This window comes from Solanum stenotomum, chromosome 1, assembly GCF_019186545.1.
Source record: "Solanum stenotomum isolate F172 chromosome 1, ASM1918654v1, whole genome shotgun sequence".
NCBI lineage: Eukaryota > Viridiplantae > Streptophyta > Magnoliopsida > Solanales > Solanaceae > Solanum > Solanum stenotomum.
In genome coordinates this window covers 85,185,316-85,208,183 of record NC_064282.1, presented here as the reverse complement: position 1 = coordinate 85,208,183, position 22,868 = coordinate 85,185,316, and the positions used below count along the sequence as shown (strand labels likewise).

The 22,868-nt window shown below is 34.3% G+C and overlaps 1 protein-coding gene and 1 pseudogene across 1 annotated transcript in view; both read left to right on the top strand.

Moving 5' to 3' along the window:
• The window catches only part of LOC125864367 (sphinganine C4-monooxygenase 1-like), a 752,368-nt gene that overhangs the window by 681,019 nt on the left and 48,481 nt on the right, over positions 1-22,868 (top strand). The window lies entirely within an intron of this gene.
• LOC125857950 (G2/mitotic-specific cyclin-1-like) lies at positions 517-21,036 on the top strand (annotated as a pseudogene).

Genomic DNA, 22,868 nt, shown 5'->3' with positions numbered 1-22,868 from the left:
AAATTAATTTTGCACTTAGAGTATCAGTAGTTCTTGAACTTAAATGATTTTGGAAATGTGAAAAAGATTTATTTGAAAGGCTTAAATAAGAGGACTATCGGGAACACCTCTCTACCTCTGAGGTAAGTGTAATATAAACGCACACTCTATCTTCTTTAGACCCAATAATGAAAACATATTTATAAGGTATCGCATATCCATTACTCTGAATCTGTTGTTGCTTAAATGAAACCTCATTAAATACTGAATGAATGTAAATACAAAACATTAGTGTGTCAACTAAAGGAAACTTTTTTGGCATGTCTAATATCCATAAAGGTTTAGCAATTTCATGTAATATGATTATTAAATAACTGAGTATATAGAAATCATATTTTTGTGGTTTTCAAACTTGTTTGGTAGTTTCTATCTATGTAAAATGCCTAGGGAGTTCTTTCACTAAACTGAATCAGAACTCAATTTTATAGGTTGAATATCTTCAATGTATTTTGTAAATGATTAATCATTGTCCATTTTATTCGGATTTATGGTTGTGCTTCTCCAAACTATATGTCACAACAGGTTGATATCAACAAGAGAATGCAATTTATCTTAATAGACTGACTAATTGAGGTATATTATTTTTTCCCTCTGGTAAGTTAATAGATTTGTTCAAAGTATGACAATTAATACTTGCTCATTCTGATCATTTGGTACATCACAAGTTTGAGCTCGGGAAAGAGATGTTCCTCACCATTAATTTGATAGACCGATTCTTGGAGAAGTAAGGTATTGTTAGAAAGAAGCTCAATCTTGTTGGTTTGGTTGCAATGCTATTAGCATGCAAGTATGAGGAAGTTTATGTTCCACTGATGGAGAAAGGATTTGGTGTTGATTTCAGCTAATGCCTTTACAAGGGAAGAATCGAGATTCTTGAAATAGTAGATTTATGTTCTCATAATAGTTGAAAATAGTAGTTTTTTCTCTACGTTTAGCATATAACTAAAGAAATTATCTTTGCATATCAAGCAGGAAATAATGATGTTCAACACATGACTGTACTTTAATATGTCAGTTCCAACTGTATATATTTTTATGCGAAGATATCTTATGGCTACTCAATGCGATTGAACTAGAGCTATCAATGATGAACTGGATTCATAATTTAGACGTAGTGGGTTTTGAATGTACTATACTTATTTTTGAACGTAATGAACGTATTATTGATCTATGTAGTATTTCTTGACTTTTACTCTTGATATTAGACAACTTGAACTGCTATCTTTCATGTTGGACGAGCTTTTGTTTGTGGAATATGATATGTTGAAGTTTCCATCAGCCTTCATAGTTGCTACAACAATCCATATGGAATATGAAATGCTCAAGTTTCCAATATCCTTCATAGTTGCTGCAAATTTATATAGCAAAGACCGCACTCTACAATGTCCAACAATGGATCAAGACGTGCGAGGTGCATACAAGTTACTGTTAGCAGAAACATAAAAATAAAGAATAAGGAAGAACAATACTATTTAATGTGGTTTGGATCATAATGATCCTACGTCCACCAGAGAACAATTGTTGTATATTAACAAAGAAAAGGGAGAGATCCCAAATACATCTAAGAGAATTGCTTAACTAATTCTCTACTCTTCTAATGTATTCTATGAGTTTAGTATGATTTTAACAATAAAGAATGAACATCCTTTTATAGGTGGCCAAACTTGGGCTCCAAGCACAAAGAAAAGAAATACAAAATTTGTCTTCCATAAATTTTAGATTACTCTCCATATTTAATTCCTATCCAAGTAAATTGGCACATGGAATGTTCTTCCAGTCAATGGACCAAACCAACTCTTTTAATCTCCACTTTAGTTTGCGTTCTGGCATCCAGCCAAGACTTCTAGCTTACTGGGCAATTCTGTTGTATGAAAAAGAAAAATCAAATCCTTGTTGAACACACTAGCTCCACCAAGCAGTCATTCTCCAAGAGTTGCACAGTTGATGAATACTCCCGCCAAGTCCTTTCAGTGTACAAACTCGGTAAGAGGGAGTATCTTGATCAACATGTTTGCAACGTTATCGTCTGTGATAACATTTTCGACCTTGATAGCTCCCTCTTCATTGACTACTCAAATGAAATGGAATCTCACATCAATGTTTTTGGTGCGCTCATAAATTTTTTGACTTTTAATCAAATGAATAGCACTTTGACTATCACATCTTACATTTTATTCCAGCTAAATCGAAACCAATTCTGCCATCAAACTTTTCAACTAGATAGTTTCTTTCACTGCCTTTGCTGCTTCCATATATTATGCATCTATTATAGACAACGTGATAATCGACTGTAAAGTCGATTTCCAACTAATGACACTGCCAACGAGAGTAAAAATGTATCTAGTTGAGGACATTCTTCTACCAAGATTCCCTGCATAGTCAAAATCTACATAATCGAAAACTAAAATACCTTCACTTTTTTGAAAGGTTAGGCCAACATCAGAAGCTCCTTTGAGATATCTCAATATCCACTTGACATTTTTCCAATGCCTTTTTCCTAAAATTTGTCATGTACTTGCTTACAACACCTACAGATTGAGAAATATATGGACGTGTGCATACCATAACATACCTAATGCTAGTATACAAAACTTTTGACATATGTTCCACCCCATACACAGATTGAGGCATTTGTAACTCTTAAAGCTTGAAATGAGAAGCTAATGGTGTACTTACATGCTTGCTTATATGCATATTGACTCTCTCAAGAACATTTTCGATGTACCTCTTATGAGAAATATGTACAACACTGTCTTCTCTTGAAATCTCTATTTCAAGGATTTTCTTTGCAGCTCCCAAATCCTTTATATCAAATTCATCGCTCAACAGTTTCTTCAAAAATATTACCATCAATATACAATAATAAATAAATCATAGTATTACCAGACATCTTCTTGTGATACACACATTTATCAAATGCACTATCGAGAATCCATGTATAGTCATGAATGCATTAAACCTCTTGTACCGCTTCTAGGGGATTGCTTCAAACCATACAAGGACTTCTTCAGTTGGCATAAAAGATATTCCTTCCCTCTGCTAGGAAACCTTCAGGATGATCCATATAGATTGCCTATTCTAGATCACCATGTAAGAAAGTAGTTTTGACTCAAGTTGTTGAAGCTCCGAATCAAATTGTGCAACAAATGCTAGCAGCACGCGAATTGAGCTATGTTTCATGACCGGAGAGAAGATATCATTGTAGCCAATTCCCTCATTTTGATTGAAACCCTTTGCAACCAATCTTGCATTGAACCTAGTATCTTCCACTTCTGGAATACCCTGTTTCTTTATGTAGACCCATTTGCATCCAATTGTCTGCTTCCCCTTTGACTTTTCAACTAAGATTCATGTTTCATTTTTTGTGAAGAGACTTCATATCTTCTATCATGGCTAACCACCATTGTGCAACATCCTTGCAAGAAATTGCTTCAATATATGAGGAGGGCTCAAGATCCTTAATCTCTTCTTCTGCAGTTACAAAGGCATATACAATCAGATTTGCTTGCTCTTTAAGACATTCTGATTTTCATATCTACCTTTTGTCCCTTTCATTCGCAAGTGTGTATGGTTCATTGACAGTATGTTCTTCAAGATCTTCATCTTTTGACTCATCAACTTGAGTCTCTCGATCCCTTTCCTTGGTAAGTTCTACCGATAGCTTTACCTGCTCGTTGTTCTCGTTTCTTGATAACTCCACATAAACTTTACGAGGATCAAGTACATAGGATTGATTAAAGGTAACATCTCTACTAACTACAAATTTGAGTAAAGATAAACACCAAAATTTGTACCCATTTACTCCATCTATATGTCCTACGAATATGGCCATCTAGCCCTTGGTTCAAGCTTTCCTTCATTAACATGATACTAAGCTGGACACCCAAATATTCGCAAGTATGAATAGAAGAGGGTTCACCTGATCATACCTCATTCAGAGTCATGAAGAGAAATCAATTTTCCAAAAAAAACAGAATCGCCACTTAATTTTTTTAGTAAAAATCAAGAAATAACTTAAGGTTTCAAAAGATATAAACAGATAAAATCAATTAAAAATAAAAGGGTTCGGAGTTCAATGCACATTCCGAGAAGGTGTTAGGCCCTCGGAATGTCCGCTAACTTGCGATTGACCGAGGATTTGACTAAAATGACTTTGACTATTTTTTGAAGTTTTAATTAAGTAAAAGAACTCATTTGTTTTTATTTATTTATTTATTACTATTTTTTTTAATTAATAATTTTTTTAAGGGGAAATAAACTAAAGAGGATCATTCAGAAGGGAAGTAACTTAAGTGTTGACAAGACTAATGATAAAATAAAGATAAGTAATAAATAAAATATATATATAAGAAAAACTAATATTTTAACTTTTGAATATAAAGAAAAACGACTATCTTTGGAAAATTAATTAAGTTGAACCAAAAGTGTTAGTCAATACAATAACAAATAAATAAAGAGGAGAAATGAGAGAAAATTGAACTTGGGCCAATTTGTCCAAATCCTCAAATCTGATGGGCCCAGATTCATTTCCTTGTCCTAAATCTAAAAAGGGAAAATTAGCAATTAAGTCATAATACCTAACATAATTAGTCAAAATAACAACACTTTAAAATATTTATTTAAAATGGCAGAATGACCCAAAAAATGGGTCTTGTCCATTTTTACACCTGCTGGACCTGCCGATTTTTTTTTTTGGGCTTTTGGCCCCTTTCATTCTCATTTGTCATGATATATACCAAGTGTATATTTGATGTATACACCATGTATACCGCTAATTCTCAAACTCCCGGACCTGTAATTTTATTTGAATTTCGTATTTCCACATTTTTCACCTGTATTTTCACGTTTTTGAACCTGTATACCGTATTTTACGACTGTATACCGATGTATACAACAAGTATATCAATCTGTTTTCAGCTTTCCGAAATTTGAAAATTCGACTTCCAACCCTTACTTATCCTTCAGTAACCAGTTCTTCAATTTCCTTAACTCGAAAATGATGTTGACTGGATCAAGAAAATATAATTGGGCCTCTAAGAACCAATCAACGAAATGCAAGGAAAAGGAGTCTCCAAGGACTTGGAGGGGCCGGTTCACGCATGAAAAAAAGAACAAAAGATAGAAATTAGCAATGCTTTAAATCTGGATAACACAACCAAAAAAAAGACACATGTAAAGAAAAAGAAACGAGGCAAAATATGCATGTGATTAGTTCAGTGTCCCAAAGTTATACAAAAAATGACACAAGAATGCATATAATGTTCAAAGAATCCTTCTCCTAGAATTAAACTAACTCCCACATGATAAGATAAAATACTAGAACGATGATTACAGGTAGGAAATTAGACTAGCATTGTTCAAATGAGTAATTGGTTTATGCCTAACTATCTAGATGAAGACAAATGATAAGGAGGAACCTATTAATAAAAAAATAGAGTAAACCATTGGAAATATCCTCTATCCAAAACTATTGCTGGAAGAATTAAAAAGTACCAAAAAAATCAGATTTTTTTTGTAATTAGCAAATCACATAATAGGCTCTCTATAGGAAAAGGAATCATTTCATGATGGAAGAAAAAAACAAGAAATACTTACTTATGGTCCAACTATAAGACTTGTTCAATATAAAGAAAATAACACCACAAAGAGGTTTGCATTACATATTAAAACAGGGCTCAGACAACAAAGTGGCTGCTAAAAAATATACGAAGTACATAAAATAGTAACGAAATTAATGAAAACTTGAAATTACAAGCGGCAAACCCAATTTAACTGCAAACTTGAATATGACATGCTCCTTTACTATCCAAACTAGGACAAGAAATACGCTAGACTATACATGAATTTTAAACTAAAGCTACCTTATCACTATTAGTAGTAGCAAAACAAGCAATTTAGGACTTCAAAAATATAAAATGGGAAAAAAACATTTTTTGGGTAATCTAAGCAGAGAGATGAAGGGACACTTGATTCTACCTTAAGCTAAAACAAATATGGACAACACCATAAGACAACACGCTACTGCTTCATCAACTAATCTTTAGCTTTTAAATATTTGAAGGTCAATAACAAGTAACGACCTACGACGAATAACAGAGGAATGTACACTAAAAAAAAAGAAGAAGAACAGAGCAGGTCAACACAAGCTCAAAAACATTTATTCAACTCGGCAGGTATAATGACGATAACGAAACAAATAGCTAGAGTCTTACAACACAAAAGATTGGCACAAAATGGGTATTCAAACTTAAACAAGCCAAATCGCTAACCTATATTAAACTCGAACTAACCCCAAAATCTCTAATCAATGGTTCTGAAAGCATAAATACTAATAAATCTATTCAAACAGTAAAAAGAGAATAGCATAATGAGTATACTAGAAGAAAACCATATCGAGCCCTAATAGCTGCAGTAAACTAACTAGAGCCAAAGCAAGAACAAAATGAGTGACCACGGATTTTTATAACCCAACACATACGCAAAGTTTCATTATGAAGAACACACATCGAATGACCACACGACATGAGGAATAGAAGCGTGAACACGCAACACTTCAAAGATACAAGGATCTGGATACACGTAAGTTCAAACAAAACATGACAGTATCAAGAAATAAGGGGGAACCGGGTTTACCTTTATCGGAGCAGCGAAATGGGACAACTAACAAGCTCGGAAGAACAACGATTTCTCACACAACCTTGAAATCGAATAGCCGACCCCAAGAATTTCGACAAACCAAAACTAAAGCGAGCAAGAATAAGCCAAAACTGAGATTTCCTCTCTCCATGATTTAAGAACTGGTCCGAATAATGGTATGTAACAATATATCTATAACTTTAGTGTAACTTTCGTCTATAATCCTAGCTTTTTACTCCAACTTTCTCCCTAACTTTTTTCCAATATTTTTCTCCAACCCCACACAATGAATAAGAAGGGGTATTTATAGAAGGAAAATTTAGGGTTCCAAGCTTGGGGCAAACAGATGAAATCCGGATAAGACAAGGCCTATTCGAAAATTCAAACTCCAAATACCTTTCACAATTCGGGATAAATATCTTTTCTCTGAAAATTTGCCCCATTTCGGAAGAGGAAATGGGAGATAAACGGCTGGGATCGAATCCATCATCCTTGGACGCCGACATGTCTTCATCTCGGGGTTGCAAGGATGAAAACACGTCGCTTTATGCTGTTGCGCTTGTACGACTTGAGAGGGACACGAGAGAAGACGATAGGGAGACGAAGCGTACTGCTTTTCATCTACTTGACGCCGTGTCCTTTGTGAACGTTGGAGGACGCATTCTCATCGCGTGAGGAAGAGCAAAGCACGTACATGGGTCGGGTGGTCGCTCACGCGTTGCTGCCGTTTGGATCGTTGTTTATTCTTGTTGTTACGCCGTGTATTGCTGCTGATTTTGTTTTGCTGGGAACTGTACGCTGCAGTTATGGGTCTCTTTGAGAATAGAAAAGGAGCTGGGCCGGGTCGAAGGTATTTGCTAACGAAATTGGGTTGGGAATGGAGTTGTTTGACTAAAATGGGAATGAGGTATGGGCTGTTGGAAATTAAAGAAAAGGTCCCAAAACTAAAGTCTTTTGGTGAGTTTAAAGTAAGATATAGCTAAATGAATTAATAATCTAGCCAAATCGAATTTAATTTGCAAATTCAGCTAAAATCTAATTAAGATGAATTAATATAATTAATTTAGAAGCTTCTCAATCTTAACGAAATAAAATGATTAACTTAGTTATAAAATAATTGATTTAAATACAAGCTAATTACTTCAAAATTTAAAACTATGATTCAAGCCAAAACTAAATTAACAAAAATACTTATTTTAACAATGTAGAAATCTTTTGATATGATTTTCAGTTATATATGAAATATACTAATTACATACATATATAATTATACGAAATATATTTAATATTTAAAATACTATAAAATCGACGGAAATACTTAAAACAACCTTTAAACTATTTGAATTTTATAAAGCTAATTATTCTAAATCATTTCAAAATTAAGAAGCTCGGAAATCAATTATTATCGGGGAGGGTCAAAATTGGGTGTCAACAGTGTCATACCCGGAGCCTACACCGTGGGAGAGACTGGCACCCGAAGACCATTGCTGGCCTCAAGCAACCCTTGGCCTGACTTACTTAACTCAGCGGAAGACTTAAACATAAGAAAATATAACTCATGCATAACTTAAGAAATAATAGTTTATCCAAAATGGCAACTCAATCTTTAAACAACATCTGAATGATAATGTAAAGACAACTGAACTACTAACTGTCTATGAAGCCTCTAAACAACTGAGATGGATGTTGGGACAAACCCCACAACATCCTAATGAACTAAACTTGAAAGCGAATAAAAGGGGTCCTCCGGAATGCAAGAAGGCTCACCAAAGGACTCTGAATGCTCAAGCTGGATCAACGAGGCACTGGATGCTGATCCTAGTTACCTGCGTCTGCATCATAAGACGATGAAGGCCAACTGGCATCAGTACATTTAATGTACGAGTATGCGAGTTGGAATGCTAAACAACAACTTAAGCTTGGAAAGAGTAAGAAGGAACATTTACCTTGGCTCTATACAACTCATGAATAACTAAACTCAATATAAAGCAATAAGACACATGCAATATATATATATCTTGTAAAACAGTGTTGTCACACCCCAAACTCAAGGGGTGCAACTGGCTCCTAATGCCAAAACTCAGTCCCGAGCCGACCCTGTTGAACCATTTGCTACTAGCGCATGGCAGACACACACAACCAAGAAAGCAAACTAGTATATCCCAGCTTAAAACTATGCCCTCGGCCGGTAAGGCCCCTGTCAACATATATATAAAAGAAACAGCTACTCCCAAGAGTTCATATAAAGAAATAGCCAACTAGCACATAAGTCCTGACTAGGCCGTCGAGGCCTCCATGCTATCTATACAAAAACTGGAAGCAGGTATATATCAAGACAATACATCAAACAGCTCACGAGCTTCAACAAACCAACAAAAGTAGGCCAGCATGGCCATAACCTAGCTCTATACCCCACACACTAATCTACAAGCCTCAAAGAGCAGTAAAGATTGGCGGGACAGGCCCCAGCCTACCCATAAAAATATACACAACAAAAGCTAACAAACCTCTAAACTTTGGCAGCTCCGGAGGAAAGGGGCTAGCCAACCGGATAGAAGTCTATCCTGCTACTGAGGAGGTCTACTCGGTCGTCTGTCAGGACTTGCATGCATGAATGCAGCGCCCCAGGCAATGGGGCGTTAGTACAAAATAATGTACAGAGTATGAAAGGCTGTAGACTAAATGAACAAGTATCATAATATATCAAAAGCAATCAGGTAAGAAAATCAAATTTAGATAAGCATGTCAACCCACTACTGAATCTAATAAAATACAATGATGATCAAACATCAACCTAACCAAGCCCCCATAATCCCGGTAGGTACAAACAACATACCACCTACTTAGGCACCCATAAGCCCAGAAGGTGCCAAATCAATCTACATAACCTTATCGGTAGTCCCTTGTCTTTGTAAAAAGTCACACAACCCTTTTTGGCAACGATATAGCCCCGTAGGCAGCGCATAGCCCTCTTAGGCAACATCATAGCTCTATGGGATGCACGTAGCCCTTTTTGGCATCACATAACCCTGTAGGCAATACATAGCCTTCTTTGGCGTCAAAATATCCCCGTAGGCAACACATAACACTCTTTGGCATCAATATAGCCCCGTGGGCAACACATAGCCCTCTTTGCCAATAACATAGTCCTATTAGACAACATCATTTCCCTCCATAGGAAGTTCATATCTCAACAGCTAATCATAATATCCCTAAGGGTGACAACAAATAATTAAATAGGCTGAAGGCGAGCAATTTAGCTATAAACAATAAATATGAGTAATGTCCAAGTCGTTCCTAACTTAGGGTTGTTCTGAACAGATTATGAGTCCCTAAAATAAGGGTTTATAACCACTCAATCACCCAACCACTCACAATTACATCTACAATATAACTAACATTAACTACTATATTATATCACTCCCAAGCTCTAAGGAAACATGCCAAACGAAAGGAGTAGCCTTAACATACCTTTTCCTTTATAATTTATGCTGAAAACACCTCTGTCCACACTAAGGGTGGCAACGGAACCGGTAATGGAACTACCGGACCGGGACGTTCCGGAACCGGGCACCACGGGCCAGAGCCGAACCGGAACCGGGACGGACCGGAACCGGTAATTCCGGAAAAAAATACCTGTACCCGTCCCGGACCGGTAACGGACCGGACCGGACCGGACCGGAAACCGGGTCCAACCGTTATAAATTATATTTTTTTATTAAAATTAAAAAATTAGGAATATTACACTTAAAAATTTATACTTTTAAAGTTTTAAATACAAACTTTCAAACTTTTAAAAGTATAAAAGTTTAAATTTCACAATTTAAAACTTTGAAAATTTAAATTCAAACTTTAAAACTATAAAAGTTTAAATTTTACTCTTTAAAAGTTTGAAAATTTAAATTCAAATTTCAAACTTTAAAACTATAAAAAGTTTAAATTTCACAATTCACACTTTAAAAGTTTGAAAATTTAAATTTGAATTATAAACTTTAAAACTATAAAACTATAAAAATTTAAATTTCACACTTTAAAGTTTAAATTTTAAAAGTTTGAAAATTTAAATTCAAACTTTAAAACTATAAAAGTTTAAATTTCACACTTTAAAAGTTTGAAAATTTAAAACTTTAAAACTATAAAAGTTTAAATTTCACACTTTAAAAGTTAAATTTGAACTTTTGAAGACAATAATAAAAAAAAATTAAGGCGAATAGCCTATACTTTTATTAATATTAATTAAATAGTACAAGTTGAGTTACAAAATATTAGTAGAGTATTAAAAAATCTAATCTACACAGCCACCTTCTAGGAAGGGTTCTGTTTGAATTAGACCTCGAATTATTATACTCATACTAATAGACATTTAAATTTAATAGTTCATGCTACCAAGGAAATCTTTTTTTAAATCATTTAACATTTCTCTAGTAACATGCTCTGGAATTGGTTGATTAGCTAGTTCTTCCATTGCATCAATGCCGTCATCACTAAAATCTAGCATTATTTCATCAACGTCATTTTCAAATTTGGTCGGTAGAGGTGGACGACCATAACTCCTTCTCTCGCCATTAATCCAATCTCTAAATAGTACGGATATCTCCAAGCTATCTGCTGCTAATGAATATCTATGCTCTCCAATTTGAAATCTTGCTGCACTAAAAGCGCCTTCCGAAGCTACTGAAGATGCTTGAATAGCTAACACATCTCGAGCAACCGGTTGTAGTTTTGGAAATCCTTTGCCGCGATTGCTCCACCATTCTAGAAGATCAATAGTAGTAGGTTCTGTATTTTGATTAATATATGCATCAAAATCATTTCTATCATTATGAGAAAGTTCAATAATACAATCTATCATATCATCAATATCATCTTCATTATTATATCTACTCCTAGAACTTTGAGGCTCTTCGTTATGTACTACATTCCTTATATTAGAATTATACAAGTCGTACAATTTTCTAGCTTCAATTTTTATACTATCTTTAACATCTTGACAACTAGGTGTTTCATCATCTTCACTATCAATACCCAAATTAAAATATATTTTATCAACCATTCGTGATGCACCTTCATCTTTGTAATGTGGGTTTAACAAACAAGCAGTTAAATAAATTTGAGGAATAGGAATAAAATATTTTTTAAATTTTTCAATCATTTTCTTAACAGATTGTTCAAATCTTGGTTTATTTTTGAATTTATAAAATTTAGTAGAAATAGCACAAATATTAGGTAAAACAGAGCAAATAGTTGGATAATAAAGTGCAGATATTTTTTTTGTAGTTAAATAAAAAACTTTTAAGAATTCTATAAGTTCTTTTATGTCATTCCAATCATTATCATCAAGTCTATATGTCATATTTGAATTATGAGCATTCCAAACCATTTGTAAAGGTTTCCTATATTCATAAGCAACTTCAAGCATTTCAAATAAAGAATTCCATCTTGTACACACTGATTTTGGAATTTTTCTAGGTGGAAGATTAAATTCACGACAACGATTTTCAAAATCTCTACGTCTAGACTTAACTTGACATTTAAAAATAAAATGACATGCAGTTTCAACTTTTGTGCAACCATCATCATATATTGCTATACCATCTCTAACAATCAAATTATATATGTGTGCAGCACACCTAATATGAAAACCATCAATATAAATAGGGCAAAGAGACGGTTTTAGTATTTCAACAGCATTACTATTATTAGAAGCATTATCTAATGTGACACTACTTATTTTATCACAAATTCCATAGTTTTGCAAAACATCTATAATTGTTTGAGCTATATAACTACCGGTTTTATGCATTTCACAACATTTATAACCTAAAATTCTTTTTTGCAAAGTCCAATTTTCATCAATCCAATGCGCAGTAATTGTGAAATAATCATTACCATTTACACTACGGCCCATATCAGAAGTAATAGCTATTTTACAATTGTTATAATAAAATAAACAACGAAGATATTGAAAATGTTGAGCTTGATAATCAAAGATAGCCTTTTTAATTGTATTTCTAGTAAAACCTTTAAAATGTGGATTATACACAATTTGAATATAATGAATAAAACCGGGATTTTCAGCAAAACTAAATGGCAAACCCATAACAACAATCATTTTAGCTAATTCTTCAAGATCTTTTTCTCTACTATATGACCGTTGTATACTAGAACCAGAAACATTAGAAGGATTTAATTGTGTTTGGACCATATTAGAGCCATCTACTCCTACATTTTCAGGAAGGGTGGTACCATTTTTTTTAGCTTCGGCTACAGCTTTAGCATGCAAAAATTCATTTTTACAACATGACATTAAATGATTACTCAAATGTCCCGTCCCACCCTGTTTTCCTACAGTTTTATGATTCATTCTATGTTTACATTTATTACAAATAGCTTGTGTTTTATCTTCATTCTGAGTCATAAATTGCCACACAACTGATTTTTTAGCGCGTTCTACCTTAGTCCTAGGATGCACGGGGGGAATGGGAGCAGGACAACGAAAGGGAGCGGGAGCCGGGGAAGAGGGATTGGGAGGGGGACTAGTAGCCGACGGTGGCTCAGTTTCATCATCATCATATTCATCAACATTATTATCAAAACTATCAACATAATCATTAACATCATGTTCATCATCTTCAGGTAATTCCTCTTCAAAATTACCAAATCTTCTTTGTAAATGTTCATGATAAGGATCTAATCCACTATTACTATCAATATTAAAAACAGTTTCATCAACATGCGTATAATCATCCGTATTTATTCTTAATTGAGAAGTTTTTTTAGTTTTAGATTGAGAAGTACTACCGGTTTTTTTATTTTTCTTGGATTTTGAGCTAGATAAATTAGTGAACGAATTAACTATGGTTGTTTTACCCTTTTCAATAATGTTTTTTCCAAAATCCATATTCAAAATATAAAAAGTGAGCAAATTATATATAATACGAAAATGATTAGCAAAGTTTTAAACAAATAAACAACTAAATAAGTAGAGACTAGAGATTAATTACTCACAAAATAAATAATTAAATGTAAACAAATAAATAACTAAATGAAAAGTGAGTTGGAACGAATGTACCAAACGTCTACTTAAAAAAGTAGACGTGTATGACCGGAAGGCGAAAATTGAAAGTTGAATTTTGAAGCTCCAATTTCCAAAGATCAAATTCGTAATTTTAACGAGAAGTCGAGAATAAGAGAATTTAGAGAGTAGAGAGTAGAGAGATTATAAGATATTTTTGTGAGTGAAAAGAATGAAAGATTAGGGGTATTTATAGTTAAAAAAAAAGGTTGAAAATGTAGTTTTAAGAAGTTTGGGGTATTAAAAAAAGTTTGGGGGGTAGGGAGGTGTAAATGGGGGGTTATGGGGTGAAAGAGCCGTTGGTGGGGCCCAAAACCCGTTGCCCAACGGCTATTTTTCAAAATTTCAGATTAAAAAAAAAAAAAAAAAGTTTCGAACCGGACCGGACCGGGACGGAACCGGGACTAACCGGACCGGGACGGACCGGTAAATCTCGGTTTCCGTCCCGTTACCCCTCCCGGACCAGAACAAGTCCGGATATAACCGGCACTATCCGGAACCGAGACGGAACTGGTAACGGACCGGAACGGACCGGAACCGGTACCGGTACCTCCCGGTTCCGTTGCCACCCTTAGTCCACACCATTACAACACTAAAGAAAAAGGTAAAATCAATAATTAATTAAGGATAAAAATTACTACGACAATTCGACAATCGATACAGATTCCTATCGTAAACTACAATCCAAGACCTAAGGTATTCGTAAACTGATAAAAGGTGATTCCTACCTTTCTTTAAATGACCAAAACACTTGAATACAATCACTCCACTGAAAAAAACCCTGCTGCCATAACCTCTACGGAGCTACACCGCTCAATTCACCGTGAAAATTATACCAAAATGATGAGCTCGCGACGTAGGGCAATTTTCGATAAAAGGCCAAGAAGAGATCATGAACACACAAGGATGATTTGAGGAGTATTTCTCTGATTTTTTTGGGTTTCTCACGATTTGGAATGAACAAAAATGAAGAAGATGCTATCTTATAAGCTTACCGACTTAGGGGACCCACCTCACGTGCCTGCTTGTGCAGTCTCGCAAAAATGCGAATATCTCTCTATTCTGAAGTCGTATGAACAAACCGTTTGATGAGTTAGAAACTAGACTCGTAGACCTTCGATTTAATGGGTCGTGGGACCCATAACTCGTTATAGATTGGGAGAATCCTTTCGAAATATTTGACCCAAATTTTAGAGAAATCTTTAAAAAGGAACTTACGATAACTTTCACCCACTTTTATTTTGTGACTTACCTTACTTCAAAACTTGAGATACAACCCTTTAACACTTAAAATATGACATACCACATCATTTTTAATTTATTACTCACCCTCTTTGTCTTTCCATGAATGTACGAATTAATTTAGACGTTTAGAAAAGTCAGGGTGTTACAAATGTAAGCAACCTAGTTTGTTAAAGATAAAGCAATAAAAAACTCAAATTTACTTATATATAAAAGTAATATAACTTTTATGGGAGATTCTCTAACCGATAACTATCACTATGAGCCTAAGTGGTGATACATCGTCTTGCCTACGTTGCCAGAACTGTCTTATACTTTGCCGTCATATAGAACACTTAACTTAGTCGATCTACTAGTCAATGCTAAAAGCATCTTAAGGAGTCATCTAAAAAGTATGATCCTTTACTACCCATGATGGCTACATGGTTTATGGAGACTTGAGTTAATATGAACTCTCATCCCCATATCGGTGCTCAATACTACTCCCAAAATATACTTAGCTCATATGTTTGTAAAAACAAAATTCTTTCTTTGAATTGAGATAATTACTCAAAACTTAGCTTAAAAGCTCTCTTGGAATCGATGTTCCCTTTACTTGCTCAAATGTGAAAACATTTATAAACTTTTTGGGAATACTTAGTTCCCTTATAACTTTTTGAGAAAATGGACTCAACTCTTTACTCTTTGCTTAACTTGAAACTTGAGCCTTGGAACGAAGTTAAAACGTTTGTTAAAGACTCTTGAAAACTTTAAGAAACTTTGTTTTGACTTGCTTCTTAACTTCTAGACTTTGACTCTTAGCTTCTATGACTTGGATCTTAACTTTCTTGAATTGGATTATGGATTCAAGGTTCATGATCTCATGTTTATGGATGATTTCATGGTGTTTAGATGTACCTTAGGGTGTTAGAATCAACTAGGAAACATAGGTACATCACTTAGAAACTAGTACGAAAAGATGGGGGAAGAATGGGGTGAACTGGCGTCCTTAGCGCTCTGAGAAGCGTGGGGCGCCATGCCCCAAACTTCAGAGGACAAGTTGGGGCGCGCTGGCTGGCTCGGCGCTCCAAGGGTAAAACTTCATAAACCCTTTTGGGGCGCGCTGGCTGGCGCAACGCCCCACCATTTCCCCAGGTGAACTCCGATTTTTCTCCTTCGATTTTCATCTCTAAACCCTCTAAACTTCAATGGTTCCTTCCCCAAACACTTAGGATCAATAATAACCTCAACATACAATAGATCTAAGTCGAAAATCCTCTCGGAAACACAAATCAAATCAACAAGAAACTTCAACAACACAACCAATCAAGAACTTAACGATATCCTTCAAGAACTTCACTTTTTAACATGTGAACAACCCAAAATCGTTGAATTGAAACAAGTTGGTGTGTGGGTGAACTAACCCATCACTAAAAGATCTCACATACCTTAATAGGGATCACCCCCGATGAATTCCACTCCAAACGCTTGACGTTCTTGGCGAAATCTTAGCTTTTCTCCCTTTCTTTCTTCTTTTCTCTTTTCTCCAAGCCCTAAGCGTGAATTTAATTTTTCTAATCTGACAGAAACAAGTTTTTACCCCAATAAATCCCTAAAACGAATTAGGAAATAAATTAGAGAAAAGACTACTTTGCCCTTTCTTAAATTTCGGATTGGGACTTTCCTCAATCCAACAGTCCAACTTCCGAAAGGCATATCTCACTCATATGATGTCGAAATCGCACAAACTTAGCGGCGTTGGAAAGATATCTCCAAGGGATTTTCAACCATATCAAGAGCTGCTCCTAAATAATCGTGAGCTAGGAGTTATGGCCGTTTGAAAATGGCCAAAACTCACTTTCTTAACTTAGACAAAAAATTCCAGATTTCCTTATTCTTTCCAAAAATTAATATTTTCATATTTTAAACTCTTTATCGTCGTTTCTAGGTGCGAGATGTTACAAACAGTAATGATGGAGATCAATTAACAATATGAGAAGTAGCGTGAACTACTTCAGCCTGAAAAACTTTAGATATTTTAGCCTGTAAGGGCATATAACGAGCCTTCTCAAGAAAAGTTCTGTTCATCCTCTAGGAAATTTCATTCTCATATGGTGTGTGCCTGACTGTCTTATGTCTTGTGATCATATGAACCTTGCAGAAATCATTGAACTCTTTACTGCAAAACTCCAAGTCATTGTCTGTGCGAAGATACTTGATTTTTCTTTCCATTTGATTTTCAACCAAAACTTTCCATTTTTTAAATACTTCAAAAGCATCACATTTTGCCTTCAAGAAATGCACCCAAAACTTTTGTGAAAAATCATCAATAAATATGAGAAAATACCTCTTACCTCCCTTTGATAAAAGCTTAGAAGACCCCCATAAATTTGAATAAATATAGTCTAGCATCTCTTCCATCTTGTGTTTGTTAGTGTTGAAGCTGACCTTCTTTTGCTTCCTTAAGATGTGCTCACAAAATTTAAGTGTGCTGATCTTCTCACCATTCAAAAGGTTGCGGTTACTTAACATCTTCATTTCTCATGTGCCCGTATGACCTAATCTTATGTGCCATAATATTACTTTGTCATCATCAGATAACTACACTATAGATGCATTTATAGAGCCAATAATGTTGCTTCCTGCTAGTGTGTAGGGGCCATCCTCCAACATAACTAAAGACCCTTTAGTCACTTTTATAGTTCCTCTTTCGCTCATGTACTTGTAGCATTGTTTATCCACAGTACCAGAGAGATCAAATGTTTATTCAGATCGGGAACATGACATACTTCTATAATAGTCCTCATGATCTCACCATGGCAGGGAACGAACTAAATCAATGTCAACTATTTTACAAGTTGCATTATTGTCCATTATTATGATTCCTCCACTTGTATGATAGCTGCTGAACCAAAATCTTCGGAATATCATATGCAAAGTACAACCGGAGTCTAACACTCATTTGTTGTCATATAATCCACTATTACATGATGTTGTTAGTATATATTCATTATCAAAATTATGTACTTGCTCAACAGTGGATGCACTCGTATTCTCTTTGAACTTTGACATAGGGAAATCTCGTTTAAAATGCCCCTTCTTGTGACCGTCCCAACACTCTACATTATTTTTGTTCATATGAGACTTTGATTTGCTCCTTCCCTATTGGCTAGTATGACATCTCACAAAGAACCCACTAGCTTCGTCACCTTTCTCTCCTTCAAAATGCTTCTGCACATCACAAGAGTTAAGTGATTGCCACACTTGCTCAGGCTTCTTGCTATACATCATTGAATTCTCATTATCACGATATTTTGAAGTCAATGAAAATAGTAAAGCACATGTAAGCATCTCCTAATCCTTTTTAATTCCAGAGTCTATAAGTACATCACAAGTTTATTGAACGCATCTAGATGGTCTTACAACAAAGTATCTGACTCCATATTAAATGTGTGAAGACATTATTGTAACAACATCCTTGTTTTCACCGAATGGTCCTAGTAAAGCCCTTCCAGCCTTTTCTATAACTGTTTGGTCGTCTCTTCGGTACTTGTACTCACTTCACAAAGCACGTTAGGTGCAAGGGAAAATTGGATTACACTCAATGCATCTCCTTTAATCTTCTCCTTGTCAGAATTTGATGTGACATTGAGGTATTTTTTGTCTATCGCACTTATCATGGATTGGACCTTTCCTCTATAGTAACACCATCATCTGGATCTTTCAGCTATTGAAGTTGTTGCGCTCACTAAATCTATCAATTACAAACTTCATGGAACTCATCGTTACTTGTAAGTTCATGAAAATATAGAAAACCAAAGTAATTCTTTTCTGATTTGAAAGTTCAGACTGTGTAGCAACCATAGAACATACTCAGACAGAACCTTGACTCTCACCAATTGTTAACAAAAACATTAAAATCAAGAACAAGGAAGAACAACAAAATTTAACGTGGTACAAATTAGAAAGATCCTACGTCCACCAGAGAACAACTGCCTATATATTAACAAAGAAAATAGAGAGATCCCAAATACATCTAAGAGAATTTTTCTATTATTTTTCTACTCTTCTAATGTATTTTGCTATGAGTTTAGGATGATTTTAACAATGAAGAATGACAATCCTTTTATAGGTGACCAAACTTGGGCTCTAAGCACAAAGAAAAGAAATACAAAATCTGTCTTCTACAAATTTTAGCTTGCTCTCCAAGTTTAATTCCTAGTCAACTAAATTAGCACATGAAATTTTCTTCCATTGAGTTTGACCCTACAATGACAAAATCAATCTTTCAGTTACTCTGAAGATTGATGAGTCGGGAATTTTGACTCATTTAGGGCTTGTTATTTAATGAATTAGTGCTCTCAATGCATACTTTATGTTCATAACTGACGTTAAATCGTTTATGTGCAACCATGAAGGCTTAAGAACAAGACAAGGACATTACATTACGAAAAGAAGCGAAAAGGTTGAAAAATTTGAAGAAAAGTAAGTTGGAGCTCGCAAAAGCCACTTGGCTACTCACCAAGTGAGCTTTTAGATCGCCAAAAAAATCCAACGAGTTTGGCTCATGAACTAAGCCAACTCGGCAAACTCAAGTGCAAAACGGCGCATCGCCGAAGGAAATAGTGAGCTCGACCCAGATCGTCTAAAGGAATAGAACAACTGGAGAGGGAAGTCAAGTCCAAGAGGTGAGAAAAGATCCAAAAGGCGAGTCACCGAAGCCATTCGATGACATCCATCGGGTTCGCCAACTGAGACGTCCAGAATTCAAAAGCTAAAGTCGAAGTTTGGCGATAAGGCCTACCTATTGGCGGTTCACCGAGTCAATCAACGAACCCGACTAATCTCGCCGACATGGTCTCAAGATGAAATTTTGCAAATTTTGTGGAAACATATAAATTTATTTTTGAAGAGAGAAAGAGGACTTTACATTACCAATTAATTTACTAGCAAAAACTTCTGTTCTCTTGGAGATTTTGAGCTAAGACATTGACGTTTGAGGGTTTTGGTCTTAGTTTTTGACATTAAGTATTGAAGATTTCGGTGTCCTAATGGAACATTTTTTTTGGTAACTCTTATTTACTTTTTACTATGCTTGGCTAAACCCCATTATCTTAGGGGTGTGATTATGTAATCGAATACACAAATTAGCTTGTGGGTATTGTTAATTGCTAGATTTAATTGTTTTGAAATGAGTTCAATTATTTACTCATGTTTTCATCTATGGATTGAAGTTGCAAATTTAATTCTAGTTTTAGCTCTCTAAGTTTGCTTGTGAAAGATGATTAGGGTGGAGTATATAATTGATAGTTGTATTGACTCTTGTCTTTACAACCTAGCTTGATAAAGTGGGTTAAATTAAGGAATTGGGTTGCTTCGCATCGTAAGCTTGTTGAGGTTCGAAAGGACTTGCTTGAAACATAATAGCTAATTGAAAAATGACTGTTATAGTTACAATCCATCCTACCCATTGAGATTCAACAACTTAAAGCAATTGTTCATTACCCATTAAGCGAAATTAGTATTCGATTGCTCACACACTCCTAAGGATTCGTCTCTACTTGTACGAAACTCCCGTTATTTGTCTTAGTTAACACTATGTTACTAAATCCTCTTAATATTGATAATCAAAATTTATTGATTTACATTATGTTGTGTTTTATTTATTTCCATTCTACAATAAGTTAGAACACTTTCATACTTCGTATTTGAATTCTTTTCCATACCATTCCTCGTGGGATCAACCTTAACTCATCGTTGAATTTATACTTGTTGACGACCGCCTATGCTTTGAATCATAAGAGGTGTAGTTGAGCATTGTCAAAGATCAACTTTTGTGAGTCTAAAAACTCTCCATTTTGAGGAATCTTCCAACTTTACCTTTCTCTTCTTATTTTGTTACTTGTTTTTCTATCTTTGCTCTTTAGGGGGTGTTCGGAATCAATTTTGGCTTATCACTAGAAGGCAACAACAGAAAAACTAATACATAGGAAATACAACATATCAAATTTGGTTATACAACAAAGTGTGAATTTGCCCATTTTCTGGTGCAAACTCAACAATAGAGGACTGTTGTTAACATTTTTAAGCTTAAAGGAGTGGTGCTACTATAAAATTATACAAAATCATATTGGAGATGTTGAAATTCTGTAGTGCCAGTACATATTGCGAGTATCAACCTTGCACTTGGAGTAGTGGATGATATTTTTAAAAAGTTCGAATGACATAAGTTTTGTTGCTAATATTATTAATGGATCTTTACCTAAGAATTGAAATAGGACCAATCCAAACAAAAACAATAAAAATCGAACAAAGTAGTTCAGACAGATTCAAATACCCACAAATTAAAAAAAAACTTTTTCTACCAAGAAAGTATCAAATATTAAAGACAATTGAAATTTAACAAAGTCTTATGAAGAATTTTTAAATATAAAACAAGAACACAATAATTAAAGAAACTTTTTTTTTCAATACTAATGAAGAGATTAAATCATAAAATAATCATACGCAAGAATTCATCAAACTTTGTGAAAAGACACTAAATGAAAAAGAAAACTCACCAGCCAAGACTTCAATAACAATGAAAGAGAAAACATAGCTTCAGTTTTTGATAAAATTAAAGAGGCGCAACTTTAACTTGTGGAAATAGAAAATAAAAAATTGGGAAATTTCTACAACTTTTTGATGGAAACAAAAATATCACAATTTTTTGACAGAAAACTGCAAAAAGAAAAACTCTATTTTTACCCACAATTGCATAAGTTATTATTGAATTAAGTACATTAGCAACAATAAACAAATATCATTACCAATTTTTTTTTTAATATAATAACAAATTAATTAAATTGTTGCCATTTATTAAAATTGGGCAACAATTTCATGATTGTTGCAAAAACGTTATTGCAAATTTATTATATTAATTATTATTAATAATATAATATAGCAACAATACTAAAATATTTGGCAATAACAAAAATGTTGCGGGGAAAAATTAAAAGATATACCAATAATTAATCAAGTTGTTGCTATTTTATTAATATAAGCCAACAATAATATAATTATTGCTAAAAAGTTGTTATTATTCCAATACTTTCTTGTAGTGTATTCTTTCCTCTCAAAAACTGTGTAACCCTTTGAATATTGAATTAATACCTTATTTATACCGCACAAAAATATAACTTTCAGCCAAAATAAATTCGACCCACTCATCTTTTTTGCCCTATGCTATGTGGACCAAATTTTCAGAAGTCAATTTTTTTTTGCTTTTCTCTTTCTTTTCAACTGGTGCGGCACAAGCCTGGTAGCGTAGTTGCAGCACATACGCCCTTGTCAAGTTTTTCTTCATTTTTCTATATTCATTTAGCTCAATGACTATATATCGGATGTGATCTTGATCATCTACTCAAACTTCAAAGCTAACAAATCTATTTTTCTCCAAACATGCTTATTAGCTCTGACAAATCTGTTAGGTAAGGAAACACATGTAATAAGCACATAATGATTCTAATCATGATCAAGTGATGACAAAAAACACATACAAGGTCTTTAGAATAGTTAAATATATGCATTTTATGTTGAATATCAATAACAATCATAAAAGTTTTAGGCAAACGTTGCCACCATGATATTTTTTAATTATATACTATACATTAACTTCCCTTGATTTCTCTTATATTTTGATATATCTCTGTAAAAATGTAGACTTTACCACTGATAACTAGTTGACAATAATTGTTTTTGATGGTGGCACGCCATTACATGCAATGTAATGACCAATAAGAAAGATGTCCATAATCCATTTGGGTTAGTAAATAGCATAGTATTCAATATTGGTTAACAACATGGCTCATCTATGTACAAGATGAAATTATGTAAATGGTCACCACATATTTTAATT